We start from the raw sequence: 12,695 nt of genomic DNA on the forward strand, positions 1-12,695 counted from the left end.
AGACAGCCAAGATTCTAGCAGACGAAGTATTCAGACTTCACGGGAGTCCACTTGAAATAATGTCTGATAGAGGTCCTCAATTCACGTCTCAAGTATGCTTTCTGCACTGCTCTAAGGGCTAAACCCTGCCTTAGTTCAGCTTATCATCAAACCAATGGACAAACATAACAGTTAAATCATGAGCTAGAGGCCACCCTCCATTGTGTTGTATCCTGGTCCACATATCTCTGGTTGGGCAGAACATGCTCCTCCTCCTCCTCTGCCAGAGGCGTGTCACCTTTTGAATCTTCTTTAGGATATCAACCCCCACTGCGGTACCCTCCGTCCAGCCCCACCTGCAACGCTGCCGCCAAGCCTGGACACAGACGCTGGAGGCGCTACTCCGGTCCGTCAATCTGCAACGCCACTGCACCAGTCAGTGACCCTAAATCCTCTTCCACAGCATGATGTCTTTGTCTTGTCTTCCTGCCTCACGCTGTTGTGAGGGGGGGGGGGGGGGGGTGTCATATGATTGCTGGGGGTTTCTGTTTTCTTTGTATTACTGTAGGGTCTCTACCTCACAACATACAGCGCCTTGAGGCGACTGTTGTTGTGATCTGATGCTATATAAATAGAACTGAATTGAACTACACTGAGGAACCATGTATGGTAAAATCTTTTCCTTTGCCAGAACAGACAAGTGGGCACAGGCCTTCTTTTATTAAAAACAGTGTCATGATCAAAGCCATTTGCTTTCAGTCATCTTTATACTATCGTCAGTGCTAAAATGTGTTTTTCAGAGCTATGGCAGCAATGATAGCTGTTATCATAGATCTTTTACATCACGGTGCATCTACCAGGGCTGATAGACCTGAGAAGCTGCACATTCAGTGTAATGATGCATTTAACAAAGGGATCTAAAACAATGGAGATCACATGTAAAGGCAGAAATGAAGGAAAACGCTGCTATGAACATGCCAAAGCAGCAGGTGGCGCTAGATTCCTAACCGTGCAGAAATGTTGGCCAATCAGAAGTCTAGAAGCCTCGGTGGGAAAAAGTAAACAAAGCTGGGGCATAGAAGCAGAACCGAGTCGTACGTGTGGAGGGACAGTAACTGTGTGTATATGTAAGCATTTAAACACTGCAGAGAGTAGAATTAACAGTAACAGTATTGTAGAAATTCATTTCACCGAAACAATAACGTGGCGCATAGTGTGACGTCAAAAAAGGCGCACACCTTTGACGCTGCGTTTTCTCCGTTTTTCTCGTCCACACGTAAATGCAAAAACTGAGTTTTCAAAAATATCCACCCTGGCCGGAGTTTTTAAAAATCTCCGTTTTCAGTGACCAAAAACGCCGTTTACGTGTGGACGAAAGGTGCAAACGCATAGAAAAATCTGCGCTTTCAAAAATACCCGGGTACGTGTGGACGTAGCCTGAGATCGGGCATGAGGTTGAGAGATACGGACTGTCAGGCTTATTGCAACACACAGCTCAGGTTCTGGAGGCAGGCTCCTAGAGAGGGCCTGGGTTCTACCCTAGTATTGGCCTTAGTGAACAATGGCAGACGGGGGTGAGTATGTTTGTACTGACTCAGGCTGGGCCCTTGCTGGGGAACTTCAACAGTATGCTACAGGAGGCTGAGGATCAGTGGATCAGAGTGTGCCATGTTCTCCATCTCCATTGCTGAAGCAGCTGGATGAAGCACCAGCTGTAAGGTGCTTAGTGCTAGTCATGGCTGAAACCCTTAAATCAGATAATCGACAAGTGAAGGGAGCCATCAACCTGAGGCCAAGAGTAACGTGGTTATAATGGCAAACCGTCATGCAACTAAGCAGGGGAAAGCGGTGCTCTACTTACAGTGTCTGTCTTGATTGACATCTCTCTGAACATTGTGTAAAAATCTGGACTGGAAGAATGGGGTGGTGGTGCTTCAGGAGCATGGGATGTCTGGCCTGTTGCTATGAGCCATTTGTTTGCAGTGCAACCATTGCAAGAGTTTAGTCCACATTGCTGACCATAAGTCGGACTCGTTCCAGGTGGGTCTGGGACTCAGGATTTCATCTTTGCTGTTGGAGACAGTATGGTTCTGTTCACACTTGGGTGGTTCACAGTAGAGTGTGAAGCGGTGGTAATGAGAATTAGCACCTTTAATTCTCAGCCCATGGTCCTCAAGCATAAAAGGGTGGAGTGCCCGCTCCTGGTCAGAGACAAGTTGCTGTCCCAAGCTGAACACAGCTGAGGGGAGCAGGCGATTGGGAGACCTGTGATGTGGATGCTGCTCAAGTTTTTCCTTCCTACTGTCACCAAGTACTTGCTTGTCTGATTGACAGGCGACTGTTGTTGTGATTTGGTGCGATATAAATGACACTGAACTGAATTTGTGAAAAGAGAGCTGAGCATAAAAGATGTCAGTTGACCGGTGGATCTACATCCCTAACCTCACCAATGATCACAAGCTTTGTGTAGTGTAGGTCAGGGACTTCATCTGCTCTGCACTACCCGATCCACTGATGATGCCATAGCCCTGACACTACATACTGCCCTGTCACACCTGGAGAAGAGAGACACGTATGTGAGAATGCTGTTTGTAGATTACAGCTCAGCATTCAATACCATCGTTCCCTCGAAGCTGGACAGGAAACTGCAGGATCTAGGACTGAGCAGCTCCCTCTGCAGCTGGATCCTTAGCTTCCTGTCTGACAGACGCCAGGTGGTCAGACTGGGCAGCATCACCTCATCCCCCATCACACTGAACACTGGTGCTCCACAGGGGTGTGTACTGAGCCCTCTCCTGTACTCTACAGTGGTGGGTCTTATCACCAACGGTGATGAGACGGCTTACAGGGAGGAGGTCAGCGCCCTGACCCACTGGTGTCAAGACAACCATCTCACCCTCAACGTCGCAAAGACAAAGGAGTTGATAGTGGACTTCCGGAGGTGCAGAGAAGTACACACCCCCATCACCATCAGCGGCGCTGCTGTGGAGAGAGTGAGCAGCTTCCGGTTCCTTGGCGTACATCTGGCTGAGGATCTTACGTGGTCAGTACACACAAACAAAACAGTGAAGAAGGCGCAGCAGCGCCTCTTCTTTCTCAGGAGACTGAAAAGATTCGGCACGAGCCCCCGCATCCTCAGGACCTTCTATCACTGTGCCATTGAGAGCATCCTCACTGGATGCATCACCACCTGGTATGGCAACAGCACCGCCTACAACTGCAAAGCTCTCCAGCGAGTAATGCGGTGCTCTGAACGGATAATTGGAGGTGACGGCTACAAGGCACAACCCCGCCCCCCATTTGGCAAATCTGATCACGCCGCCATCTTCCTCATGGCAAAATACAAACAAAGGCTGAAACAGGAAGTTCCGGTTCAGAGGAAGGTCGCGCGCTGGACTGATCAATCGGTGGCCGCGTTACAGGACGCACTCAATGACGCAGACTGGGGCATGTTCAGAAACAGCTCCGACGATGACGTCAACGTGTTTACGGAAGCGGTTGTGGGATTCATCGGGAAACTAGCGGATGATACCGTGGAGACAAAGACTATCACAACGTTTCCCAACCAGAAGCCGTGGGTGGATAAAACCATCCGCGACGCTCTGAGATCCCGCACCGCTGCCTACAACACGGGACTCATGACGGGGGACATGGACCCGTACAAAGCCGCGTCATATAACGTGCGGACGGCGGTGAAAGAGGCGAAGCAGCGCTACGGGAGGAAACTAGAGTCACAACTCCAACTGAGTGACTCTAGGAGCCTGTGGCGGGGACTAAGGACAATAACGGACTATAAAGCACCAACAACCGGTATGACGAACGCGGCCGTGACTCTGGCAGACGAGCTGAACACTTTCTATGCTCGCTTCGAGGCTGCAGCTAAGGTCTCCAACAATGCTAGTGTTAGCGGCGCTAACGGCTGCAGACAGGAAGATACTGCCAGCACCAGAAACGTGCTCGTCATCTCCGAGCATGAAGTAAGGAGAGCCTTCAAGAGAGTGAACACCAGGAAAGCAGCAGGACCAGACGGCATCCCAGGTCGTATCCTAAGAGACTGCGCATACCAGCTAGCTCCTGTGTTCACTGAGATATTCAACATCTCTTTATCTCAGTCGGTGATCCCCACATGCTTCAAAGAGTCCATCATTGTTCCTGTCCCGAAGAAACCCCACCCTGCTTCTCTCAATGACTATCGCCCTGTAGCCCTCACCTCAGTAGTGATGAAGTGCTTTGAACGCCTGGTCAGAGACTTCATCATTTCTTCACTACCAGACACACTGGACCCACTACAGTTCGCTTACCGTCCAAATCGTTCCACAGACGATGCCATCTCTCATCTCCTCCACACATCACTCACTCACTTGGACACTAGAAGGGGGAATTATGTTAAAATGCTCTTCATAGACTACAGCTCTGCATTTAATACCATAATTCCCTCCACACTCACCACCAAGCTGGAGCATCTGGGACTCAGCTCATCTATGTGTCAGTGGATCTCCAACTTCCTAACTGGCAGACCACAGGCAGTAAGGATGGGCGGACATGTCTCAGCCTCCACCACTCTCAGCACTGGAGCCCCCCAGGGGTGTGTTCTGAGCCCCCTGCTGTACTCTTTGTACACATATGACTGTGTGGCCACTACCAGCTCCACCACCATCATCAAGTTTGCTGACGACACCGTCGTGGTGGGCCTGATCTCTGATAACAACGAGACGGCCTACCTGAAGGAGATTAGGAATCTGGAGAACTGGTGCCAGAGGAACAACCTCCTTCTAAACGTCAGTAAGACAAAGGAGCTGATAGTGGACTTCAGCACTAAGCAGGAGAGGAACTACCAGACCCCCGTCATCAACGAGTGCCCAGTGGAGAGAGTGGACAGCTTCAAATACCTCGGAGTTCACATCACGCAGGACCTGTCATGGTCCTGTCACATCAACACCGTGGTGAAAAAGGCCCGACAGCGTCTCTACCACCTCAGACGCTTGAGAGACTTCCAACTGCCCTCCAAGGTGCTCAGGAACTTTTACTCGTGCACCATAGAGAGCATCCTGGCGGGAAACATCTTAACCTGGTTCGGGAACAGCACCATGCAGGACAGACGAGCTCTACAGAGGGTTGTGCGGTCAGCTGAGCGCACCATCCGCTCCGAGCTCCCTGACCTGCACTCAATCTACAGCAGGCGGTGCTGGACCAAGGCCAGGAAGATGGTGAAGGACCTCAGCCATCCCAACAACAGACTGTTCTCTCTGCTGAGGTCAGGAAAGCGATTCCGCTCCCTGAAGACCAACACAGAGAGACTGAGGAGGAGCTTCTTCCCGCAGGCGATACGGTCTCTCAATCACACCACCACACAGTACTGACCCACACATATGGTTCTTACACACACACTGGACTTTCTGGACATTGGTTTTGCACAACACTGGTCACTATATTCTTCATTTCCGGTTAATACTTGTACAGCTGCTGTTATTGTGTATATATTTATTTATATTTCTTCATACATTCTTATATAGTTCTATATTGTGTATTTTGTTGTACAGTTATTTTATTTTCAACTTTAATTTATATATTTTATCTTATTCTTCCCAGTTAAATTTACCCTTCATTCTAATTTGTGTTGTACAGTTATTTCATTTTTAACCTTAATTTATATTTTATTCCTTCCTAGTAAAATTTACCCTTTTTAATTTTTCATATTTATTTCCTATCTTATTCATAGCCTTTTCCTTTTTTTCTTTAGGTCACGAGCAGTTGTCCAAGCATTTCACTACATATCGTACTGTGTATGACTGTGTACGTGACAAATAAAATTTGAATTTGAATTTGAATTTGAGCTTCCCTCCCTCCAAGACATCTACAGGAAGCGGTGCCTGAGGAAAGCGGGGAGGATCATCAAGGACTCCAGTCACCCCAGCCATAAACTGTTCAGACTGCTTCCATCAGGAAGGAGGTTCTGCAGCATCCGGTCCCGTACCAGCAGACTGAGAGACAGCTTCTTCCACCAGGCCATCAGACTGCTGAACACGTCATAGACACCTCAGCTTCACTACTGGAACTTTAACATTATGCACTCCATACTGTACAGTAACGCCACTGTTTTGCACATGTCTCACTCTGTATATTTTTATATATTTTATTTATTGTTTACTCTATTTAATTTGTAAAATATGTGTACACACACATACACACACACACACACACATGTAGAAAAATATTTAGTATACACATCCAGAAACTTTTTTTTTGCATATACTATTATATATTGTACATATATTTATTAGTTTCAGATGTAGCCATTCTTGTATTTTGCTTGTTTACATTATTGTATTTTGCACAACTCTGTTGCTTGTGAAGCTCGCACACAAGAATTTCACTTGCATGTGCTGTACCAATGTACCTGCACATGTGATGTGACAATAAAAGTGATTTGATTTGACCAAAAGAAAATTATATCATGGACACAAGCAGCAGAGCTTTCTCCAAAGCATAGCTGGCCTCTCCCTTAGAGATAGGGTGAGGAGTTCAGTCATCCTAGAGGGGCTCCGAATAAAGCTGCTTCTACATTTTCAAAGGAACCATTTGAGGTTATTTGGGCATCTAACAAGGATGGTTCCTGGGCGCCTCCTGGGTGATATATTCTTTGCATGTCCTACTGGGAGAGACCCTGGGGTAGACCTAGGATACACTGGAGGGATCACGTCTCCCTGCTGGCCTGGGAATGCCTTGGTATTCCCCTGGATAAGTTGGAGGAGGTGCCTGGGAAAAAGTAAGTCTGAGAATCTCTGCTTTGGCGAATGCCCCTCCAACCTGACCCCTTATAAGCAGAAGAATATGGATCAATGGATGGATGGACATTTAGTTTTGTGTCTTTTTAATATTTTTAATAGAAAACATACAACCTTTAGTATAGTGTAAACACAGGAAAGTACATGTGATGCGTGTAATAGTTCCAGGTTTATTCAGCACTGAAATATAAACCGATACATTCTCTATATTTTTTTAAATGTTCTTCATGTGTTACAGTTTGCATTTTGTGCAAATATATGATGATGCATGTGTTCACTTTAAAAGGTTGGTTAAAGTCCTTTGATATTCAGCAGTGACACAGTACAGGCAGCCTTACTGTAACTGTCTGCAGGCAGAACCAGGACAGGCTGAATACACTTTTGTATCAGAGATGTTGTGGAAAGATAAAACGTCTTTTTTTCTGCTGCTATCAAAGCTAAAAATATTATATATGTAAATGTGATTGCTTACATTCTTATTTCATTTTTTTAAAACATTTTGTAGTCAGCGCCATGTTCAGACTGTTTAGGCCTTTCTGACTTGAGCAAGCCTGCTTTTATTTTTAAAATACCTTCTTTCAAAGCACGTTTTCTCCTCAAGATGTTTTTTAATGTATAAAAGATAGAAGCAGGATGTTCTACAAAAGAAAATCCAAGAGAGCACCTGCATTTGATTTTTCAGCCTGCCATTTTCCTCATTAGCCGTATATTCAATTAGGCTACACATCCCCTGCATTGTACGGCTGAGGAGTGGGTCAAACACTCAAGACACTTGAAGAGCTTCAATGCGTATGCCTGGCTTCATGTTAGATACCAGAAAACTGACTGAAGATTATCATCAAACACTTGTGACTAATCTTGGACTAAATCAGTGACAATGACTTTCTGATTAAATATTCCTCATCCTATATTCTGCTGAGCTCAACAACTTCTCCATTTTATATAAGCTATATCTGCCAAACCAAGAACTCGAGGGTCTGCATGTGCACTTGATCATTGTCCTCAAGATATTAAAAATTGAAGTGGCAAAAGAAGAAACACTGAGATGAGAAGATCCTGCCAGGGATTAAAATGAATCTTCATTAGCAGCTAAAAGCTGAAAATCAGCAACTAAATCAAAAGAATGCACTCTGATGAAAGCTGGAAAATTACTGTGGATCAAAACAAATGGAGTCGCATTGACAGACAATAACCTTAATCCGTCCCTGCACAAGAGAAACAGACTATCGTTACAGCAACAAATCAAAGCTGGAGCTGGAGATGCAACTCCCTCAAAATGCTACCGTATCAATGACATACAGTCATGTGGAAAAGAAAATATAGTCTTTAGTTCTACGGTTTATAGAGCTCATCAAATCAACTGTGTTTTTATTTCACAACATCTAAGCCAAAATAGACATGCATTACACCAACTATTTCCATACAAATTAAGAAGACAAATAGCTGCCAGGTGTGTCTAATCAAATGTACCTAACTGATCATCACCGACTGTGACCAACTCTGTAAAAGCAAACATTGTTGGTCTGGAGCATTACATGTGTGTGTCAGACACATTTCCAAGGAAGAAACACACGTGAGAACCAAAGGTTTCCAGTCATCAAGGTCAGAACATTTCCAAACATCTTGTACCTCATTTTCTAGAGAAAAATAGATTATTAACAAGAAGAAAACATTCAAGATTGCTGTAAATCCTCCCAGTACTGCAAGTCCCAGCAAATCCACCTAAGGCCTGATTGTCCAACAATCAAGAAACTGCAGAAAATTCTAGAACTACATTTAAGAGTCTGCAGGCCTCAGTTAGCATGCTAGATGTTAAAGTTTGCAACTTGTCTGTACAGAAGGGCTGAAATGAGAAAGGCTTCATTGTAAGAACGGAACGAATGGGTCTCATTGGCGAACTGCACACACACAAACCTGTCTGTGAATTCTGAATGACTTCTGTCATTGCTGTCATCACTTACAGTATTATTTCTTGGCTCCATCCCACTGATGCTGGAAAATCTGGATGTTTTCATTGTAGTGAGTCTCTCACATGGGGCTGACAGATTAGGCTACATGAGCCCGAGTCCCAGTCATATATAATAGGGCATGTGCTTTCTCCTCTTCCCTTTTCCTTGCTGATAATTATGTCGTCAGCAAAGTGGACGATGGAGGTGTTGCTGTGGGAGGAGACAGAGGAGTAGGTGAAGAGTCTGTACAGGAGTGGACTGAACATGTAGTCTTGTGCCTTGACTGCCTGAGGTCTATCTGTCAGGAAGTTCAGGACCGGCAGAGCGAGGGTGCTAGTCCAAGAGCTTTTTTCCAATTCTATTCAATTCAGCTTTATTTATACAGCACCAAATCACAACAACAGTCGCCTCAAGGTGCTTTATATTGTACAGTAGATCGTACAATAATAGATACAGAGAAAAACCCAACAATCATATGACCCCCTATGAGCAAGCACTTTGGTGACAGTGGGAAGGAAAAACTCCCTTTTAACAGGAAGAAACCTCCAGCAGAACCAGGCTCAGGGAGGGGCGGGGCCATCTGCTGCGACTGGTTGGGGTGAGAGAAGGAAGACAGTCAGTTGTCATCCCAATGTGCCTGGGTTGACGGTGTTTTACTGTGCCACTGAAGCCCTTGTATTTATAGTCACAGTTGGTTTGTTTTCTCTTTATGACTTTCAGATTTTGAAGGCCTGCAGTGAAAAAGCAACTGGGAGTCTGGTGGCAGGGTCCCCTCTGGTAAACGACTGGTTCTTATATAGTGCTTTTCTACTCATCTTATACAAAATGCCTCACTCAGGTTTTCATACCAGTTCATACAAGCACTTTTTTCTACTAAGGTGCTTTCTATCAAACATCCACACACAAGCAGACCCTGATCGGAGCCCAAGTAATCTCTGGCTTGAAGAATGAAGCAGCAAGGGATTGAACCACCAACCTCCTCAGCTACAGCCTACACGACAGAAAAACACGACAGACCCACTGTGATCATCTTTATTGGATACGGTTGCTGGACACACAGAGCTGCAGCTCTCCCACTGCCAGCTCAACCTAACACACAACAACATTCGCCAAAAACTCTAAACTTTTAAGCCGGCGAGGCGTGATTGCAGGTGTCGCTCAGGTGGGTCAATCGCACCTGCATCATCACCGCAAACCACGCCCCGCCACAACCGCCCATCACCGGACTGTGGCCGGGGAACCACCCGGCCGAACCTACTCCCCCTCCCCCAGGAGCGGGAACCGACCCCAGCCCCTGGGCCAGCAGCAGGGAGGTACTATCTGTTCTGGTGGCCGCCCATGCATCTAGCAGTGCCGGTGATGAGGTGGGTCCGGGAGTCGCCCGCGTATCCAGTGGCAGCCCCACCCATGTGGCAAGCAGCGGCGCAGCCGGTGTGGCATCCAGCACGCCGGACGCCGGCCTCTGGTGGAGGTGAGGCCGCTCTGCTCAGCACATCGACCTCGGGCTTTGGTGGCGTCGACTCCCCTAGCACGGCTGGAGCGGCTCCCTGAAAGTCCATGTTAATGATCCGATTTAAACTCCCATCTTAGCAACGCAGAACCTGAAATATCTCTGCTTACATTTACATGTCAGAAGCTCCTGAATCTTTGAATGTTTCAGTCTCTAAATTTCCAAAATCACGGTCACTTGATGGGATCTCAGACTTGAATCACACTGTAAATTCTGTTTGTGGTTTGGCCTCAGTGACGAGCAGATGCAAATAAAAGAAACGCTGTGAGACTGAATATTGCATTGTTTCAAAAAAAGACAACATGTCTGCGACAGACACCCAAGCAAAGCAGGGCTAATTTGTGCAACCTTCATGTGTTCACTTGACAGAATAAAGCCAAGCTCATGTGGAGATGCACTTATTTGCAACATTATATTGGTGAAATGAACCTTTATTAAAGAGCAATATTCTCCATATACCACCTGCTAGTCTCATAATGAGAGAGGATTTAAATGAGGGAGAGGCGCGCCTTTCTTCAGCGGCTGCCTGTTTCTTTTCATCACTGAGTGCTTTATAAAATACAAAGAAGAAGCAGGGAGAGCGAGAAAAAAGACAATAACATAGCGCACAAAGAAACCATTTTTCATTGCCAAGTTTAACAAGGTTTTTAGAAGTAATAACTACATTAAGAAAAAGAGTTGTCCTCTTTTATTCTGAGAAGAAAAAAATAAAGACACAACCAGCCAAAGAATATTTGACAGTGAGATCATCACATACACCACACACCTGCCTCACTGCAGCTTAAACTTCTTGAATTTCTGATTAAGTTATGAGTGACATTAGTTTGCAAACCTCTGCACTGGATGAAACATAATAACTGCACAAACACGAGTGACTGATTAATGTCCCTGACATGTTAATGACTTAAACTCCTTCATTTGCTCATTTTAGGAGCTGCCAGAGCGGAGCGTCTGCCATCTTCAGCATTAGCCCTGTGCATGTCTGTGGACATGCCTCCCCTTTGCTCCTCTTTAGTAGAAGAGTTTCTGTGCTGGTGCTCATTGTTACCTCAGGCCACAATCTGGGACGTCAGTCTCAAATTCAAATTCAAATTCAAATTCAAATTTTATTTGTCACGTACACAGTCATACACAATACGATATGTAGTGAAATGCTTGGACAACTGCTCGTGACCTAAAGAAAACAAAAAAGGAAAAGGCTATGAATAAGATAGGAAATAAATATGAAAAATTAAAAAGGGTAAATTTAACTAGGAAGGAATAAAATATAAATTAAGTTTAAAAATGAAATAACTGTACAACACAAATTAGAATGAAGGGTAAATTTAACTGGGAAGAATAAGATAAAATATATAAATTAAAGTTGAAAATAAAATAACTGTACAACAAAATACACAATATAGAACTATATAAGAATGTATGAAGAAATATAAATCTAAATAAATATATACACAATAACAGCAGCTGTACAAGTATTAACTGGAAATGAAGAATATAGTGACCAGTGTTGTGCAAAACCAATGTCCAGAAAGTCCAGTGTGTGTGTAAGAACCATATGTGTGGGTCAGTACTGTGTGGTGGTGTGATTGAGAGACCGTATCGCCTGCGGGAAGAAGCTCCTCCTCAGTCTCTCTGTGTTGGTCTTCAGGGAGTGGAATCGCTTTCCTGACCTCAACAGAGAGAACAGTCTGTTGTTGGGATGGCTGAGGTCCTTCACCATCTTCCTGGCCTTGGTCCAGCACCGCCTGCTGTAGATTGAGTGCAGGTCAGGGAGCTCGGAGCGGATGGTGCGCTCAGCTGACCGCACAACCCTCTGTAGAGCTCGTCTGTCCTGCATGGTGCTGTTCCCGAACCAGGTTAAGATGTTTCCCGTCAGGATGCTCTCTATGGTGCAGGAGTAAAAGTTCCTGAGCACCTTGGAGGGCAGTTGGAAGTCTCTCAAGCGTCTGAGGTGGTAGAGACGCTGTCGGGCCTTTTTCACCACGGTGTTGATGTGACAGGACCATGACAGGTCCTGCGTGATGTGAACTCCGAGGTATTTGAAGCTGTCCACTCTCTCCACTGGGCACTCGTTGATGACGGGGGTCTGGTAGTTCCTCTCCTGCTTAGTGCTGAAGTCCACTATCAGCTCCTTTGTCTTACTGACGTTTAGAAGGAGGTTGTTCCTCTGGCACCAGTTCTCCAGATTCCTAATCTCCTTCAGGTAGGCCGTCTCGTTGTTATCAGAGATCAGGCCCACCACGACGGTGTCGTCAGCAAACGTGATGATGGTGGTGGAGCTGGTAGTGGCCACACAGTCATATGTGTACAAAGAGTACAGCAGGGGGCTCAGAACACACCCCTGGGGGGCTCCAGTGCTGAGAGTGGTGGAGGCTGAGACATGTCCGCCCATCCTTACTGCCTGTGGTCTGCCAGTTAGGAAGTTGGAGATCCACAGACACATAGATGAGCTGAGTCCCAGATGCTCCAGCT

The 12,695-nt window shown here is 45.8% G+C and overlaps 1 long non-coding RNA gene across 1 annotated transcript; it reads left to right on the forward strand.

Annotated features, from left to right (window-relative positions):
* The first annotated feature begins 8,307 nt into the window (after positions 1-8,307).
* On the forward strand, positions 8,308-9,702 carry LOC113033578 (uncharacterized). Its single transcript, XR_003274044.1, has 3 exons — positions 8,308-8,366; positions 9,434-9,490; positions 9,592-9,702. It is a non-coding gene; the product is annotated as an uncharacterized LOC113033578 (long non-coding RNA).
* The last annotated feature ends 2,993 nt before the right edge of the window (positions 9,703-12,695 follow it).

This window comes from Astatotilapia calliptera, chromosome 12 (assembly GCF_900246225.1).
Source record: "Astatotilapia calliptera chromosome 12, fAstCal1.2, whole genome shotgun sequence".
NCBI classification, from domain to species: domain Eukaryota; kingdom Metazoa; phylum Chordata; class Actinopteri; order Cichliformes; family Cichlidae; genus Astatotilapia; species Astatotilapia calliptera.